The 4,908-nt window shown below is 48.5% G+C and overlaps 1 pseudogene; it reads left to right on the forward strand.

Moving 5' to 3' along the window:
• The first annotated feature begins 249 nt into the window (after positions 1-249).
• Positions 250-1,465, forward strand: LOC144370477 (carboxy-terminal domain RNA polymerase II polypeptide A small phosphatase 1 pseudogene; annotated as a pseudogene).
• Positions 1,466-4,908: the final 3,443 nt, after the last annotated feature.

Raw genomic sequence — 4,908 nt, forward strand, 5'->3', positions numbered from 1 at the left:
AACAGCACCCGGGTTCCATGTTTGCATCCACCTCACAGGGAGGAAACTCCGTGTTGCAACAAAGTTTCTTCTGCGCCCCCTCCCTCCCCCTCCCCCTCCCCCTCCCCCTTAGAACCTGGCTACCCTCCCCTCCAAAGCTCCCGGAGATCCCTCCCTCCCACCCCTCCACTCCCCCCCCCGCCCCGATTCCGGCCCGAGCTGGGGGGGAGGTGGCGGGGGGGGGGGGTGGTGAGGCCGGGCACCCAGGCCAGAGTCTGGTCAGAGCGGAGCGCGCCCGGCCCCATGGACAGCTGGGCCATCATTTCTCAGATCAGCAAGGAGGAGGCGCGGGGCCCGTTGCGGGGCAAAGGTGACCAGAAGTCAGCAGCTTCCCAGAAGCCCCGGAGCCCGAGCATCTTCCACTCACTCTTCTGCTGTGTCTGCCTGGATGATGGGGAGGGCTGCCAGCCCATAGCGGGGCACTCGTGCTCCTGGAGGAGAATGGCGCCATCCCTAAGACCCCAGTTCAGTACCTGCTCCCTGAGGCCAAGGCCCAGGACTCGGACAAGATCTACGTGGTCATCGACCTGGAGGAGACCTTGGTGCACAGCTCCTTCAAGCCAGTGAACAACGCTGACTTCATCATCCCAGTGGAGACTGATGGGGTGGTCCACCAGGTCTGTGTGCTGAAGAGGCCCCATGTCGACGAGTTCCTGCAGCGAATGGGCGAGCTCTTCGAGTGCGTGCTGTTCACTGCCAGCCTTGCCAAGTATGCAGACCCAGTAGCTGATCTGCTGGGCAAATGGGGGGCTTCCGAGCCCTGCTGTTTCGGGAGTCCTGCGTCTTCCACGGGGGAACTACGTGAAGGACCTGAGCCGGCTGGGCCGAGACCTTCCGCGGGTGCTCATCCTGGACAACTCGCCTGCTCCTGTGTCTTCCATCCAGACAAAGCTGCACCAGTGGCCTCGTGGTTTGACAACATGAGTGACACCGAACTCCATGACCTCCTCCCCTTCTTTGAGCAACTCAGCCGCGAGGATGATGTGTACTCAGTGCTCAGGCAGCCGAGGCCCGGGAGCTGGTGAGGTGCCACGGGGCCTGGACCTGCCCCTGACTGAAGCCCACACCTCCTCCCACGAGACTCTGGGCACCTGCCCAAGAGCTCTTAAAAAACCCGCCAGCTGTGCCCATTGGTGGCCCTGGGGAAGCAGGTGTCTTCCCCAGCAGCCCTGCCAGGCTGTACCGAGGACTGTACACCCCTGGCTCCCTGTGTCAGTGCCTTCGAACCTCCTCCCCACTTTTCAGGGGACCTGGGGGCCCTGCCTGCTGCTCCCCTTTTCTGTCCCCTCTCTTCATGCTGCCATGTTTCTCTGCTGCCAAATTGGGCTCCTTAGCCCCAGTTCTGCTTTTGGGGTGGGGGCAGGATTTCTGTCATCCCATACCTTGGAGCCCCAGCCTGGGAACAGTGGACACCAAGTGCCTTTCATAGAGCCCCATCTTGCCCACTCAGTTTTCCCAGGGGCGTGGCTACCGTCATAGCTCCTGCCTGGACTGGCCTGCAGGTTGCTGAGGTCTAGGCTGCTCCGGGGAACCAGTCTCTTCTCACCCCCACGCCCTCCTTGGAACTGACAGAAGCCCCACCAGTTCCTGTCTAGGCAGGGGAGGGATCGGAGGGAAGAACCTCTTACCCCTTGTGAAGGGAGCAAGGGTTTGTGCTTCAGGACTCCACAGTCCAGCTTCTCCAAGGCTGATGGCTGCTCCTTATGTCACCCAAGCTGTGACCCCTTCCTTCTGCCTTAATTACCCCAAGGCCCTGGAGCTTGGCTCCCCGTTTCTGGGTATGGAGACATAGGCGGGACCCCCTTGTGGTGCCATATAAGTATGTATATGTGTATATAGATTTTTAAGGGATGGAGAGAGGGAAGGGTGGGCATAGAGACACCCTCCCTTGCCCCTTTCCTGGGCCCAGAAATTGGGGGGAGGGAGGGAAAGGATTTTTACATTTTTTAAACTGCTATTTTCTGAATGGAACAAGCTGGGCCAAGGGGCCCCAGGCCCTGCTCCCTGTCCTTCACAGCCCTTTTGCTCCGTTCATTCAAAATAACTTATTGAGCACCTTGTGTGCCCAGCACTATGCTAGGCCACCAGCTAAGTGGGGGGTCTCCACCCCTAATTGGTGCCTTCTCCACCCACCCCAGACTTCACCAGTGCCTTTGGGGTATCTGCAGGAGATGGAAACTTCTTGTGAGGTTTGGGGGGTCTCCAGGAAGCTGGGCCAAGCTGTCCCTGTCCCCTGTGCCAACCCACCCACTGCAGCCTCCTCCCTTGCCCCCTGCTGGCTGGGGGAAGCTCCCAGAATGTCCGCCTTCCAACTCTAACTTGTTTCTGAAACTCTTCCCCACACTTGCTGAGTCAGGAGGTCAAGGCCTTGGGCTCTCCCCGGGGTCGAACGGTCAAGTGGACCACAAACCAGTGCCAAGGGAGTTGATGGGGGGAGGGAGGATATGGTTGACCTGAAAAGGGTGACCTTCGCATTTAGTGCCTTCTTGGTGACCCAGAGCCTCACCGCGTAACAAGAACTAAAGAGAAAGCCAGACCCCCCTAAAAAAAAAAAAAAAAAAAAAAAAAAGAGAGAGAGAGAGAAATTGTATCACAGCCTTCCTGGTTAGCTGTAACTCTAAACAAAATCACATATAGGCTTGGTTACTTTTACACACTCTGCAGAAATATTCAACAAGCTGCTGTAATCAAGAATAAGGACCATGCAAGCCAGCAGCAGAAAATAATTTATTTCTTCAAGCCCATGGTACATTTATCAAGATGTTTTGTTACCATTAAAAATCTGAACGTGAGCTTGTGCATGTGTGTGTGCATGTACATATAGTGCATACGTGAGCTTGTGTACTATTATGACTTTAGTAAACTTCAACATTATGCAAGTATTACATGTATTTATTGATTATATTCAGTTTCTAATGCTTAATCTTCATATCAGGGAATAGAGCTGTGTGAGAAGAAGTTTATTGGTTTATATTATTAGTTATCTACAATTATTGCCTCGATTCCAATCTTTGAAATGAGTGCTATAGACACAAATTCTATCTTAGTACTTTATGTAAAAATACAATCACCCATAGTCTAGATAAAAATCTATAATTTCCTTTGCATACTGTATCTATTGACAGAGTGAAGGCACTTCCTGGTTAATTATAAATGAAGACAAACCAGAAATAAGTATGGACAATGGTTTTGAACGTCTTTTATCTTTTGATCTAGATTAGAGAAATCCGCTGGCAAGGCATTGTAGAAAACAAGCCAGAGACTTTCTCTACATCTTTACTTTCCCAAGTTAGCAAAAGAGAGCAGTATTCAAGAGACAACTCAGGTAATTTGCTGCTCTCATTCTCACAGACTGTTATCAAGGGATTCAGAGTTTCAGCAATAGTCAGGTCAGTTATTTCTTACTAGAAAATAATTGAAGTCAACTGATCTCTATATATCAAATTGTATCATATATACCTACTGGATAATCTAGAGTCCTTCTGCAAACAGTGAATCATAGTCCAGCATCAACAAAGAATGAGTGGGTGTTCCAATTAAAACAGGAAAAGAAAATAGTCCTTCTTTCCAGAATGTGGTCTTTCATTACCCGTTTTAACTCATCTTTAAAGTATAAAATAATTACACAATTATGTGGCTTGTGTCTAAAGTCTGAACCCCGTTCCTTGCAATAATATCAGTCTTATATTGTTAACATCATTAACAACTGGGACAGAGGTACTGCTCTCACAGTATGCTCACAGGCCTGAATGCTTGAAGAAATTAAATATCCTCAGGTCCCTTTACAGTTAATAGTGATAAAGGTTGCAGAGAATAAGGGGTCAAGTGGTAATTCTTGGCAATATTCGAGTTGGGGTCTGATAATGTAGTCATGTCATTGACAAATGCACTTTATTATGCTTTGGTATGATGTTGTACAGAGGAAGTCTATTGGACAAGGTAAATGCTCACTCTACAATGCAGAGATTATAATCTGAAATACATAACACTGATTTAGGCATCTATAAAAAGTACAAGAAACCATATAGGATCTAGCAAGGCAATACAATGTCAAGAACAAAAGTAATCAGAGGAGACAATATTGTGGTTTTGCAGCTTATTAAGATTTAACTTGTCTTTGAGTTTAAATTCTTACAGAAAGGAAAAAGTGAAAGAATCTTGTCACATTTCCATAATCACATTTGTAAATCAGATTTTCAGACTTGTTGGATGAGGACATTTCTGGAATGGGGGGAATTTCTCAAAATAATATATAAAGGAATTATTATGCAGAACAGGCAAGGGAAGCTGTAAACCTTCAACTCAGACCGTGAAGGCTGAAGTTAAGAAAAGCAAGCATTTAACCCATGTCTGAAATATAATTTCAAAGCACCAGGAATGTGGAGTGGAGAGTGGCATGCATCTTATGGGCATCTCACCCCTCCTGTTCTTATTTCTTCCTCTCTGAGGCAATATCAACTTACTGTGTCAGGAGCCTCCCTTTGCCCTGAAAAGCAGTTTCTGATATGATAGATTGCACCAAGTGGACGTATTTTACTCTTCTTTAATGATCACTACCCTGGATTACAAAGTGGAAATACTGTAGAGGAGAACTGCCATCCTTTTGATGGAGCACTAGGCCAGTAGTGACCGCCAGGAAGCCAGGAAACTGGAATTTGTATTGCTGCTGGTGATGAGCATTTTGCAGATGACAATGATTAGTAATGAGAATCGGATAGCTTGTTAAGAAACAGGCATATTTTATCTGCCTTTTAAATATCTTCAAAGTTGTGTATTCTCAGTGGCCTGACAAGAGTTTGGCTCGGTGGTCATGTGCCAGGCTCTCCCACAGAATGGTCCTTATGTATCTATCAAAGATGCTGGGATTTC

The sequence above is a fragment of the Ictidomys tridecemlineatus genome, chromosome 14, assembly GCF_052094955.1.
Source record: "Ictidomys tridecemlineatus isolate mIctTri1 chromosome 14, mIctTri1.hap1, whole genome shotgun sequence".
Classification (NCBI taxonomy): domain Eukaryota; kingdom Metazoa; phylum Chordata; class Mammalia; order Rodentia; family Sciuridae; genus Ictidomys; species Ictidomys tridecemlineatus.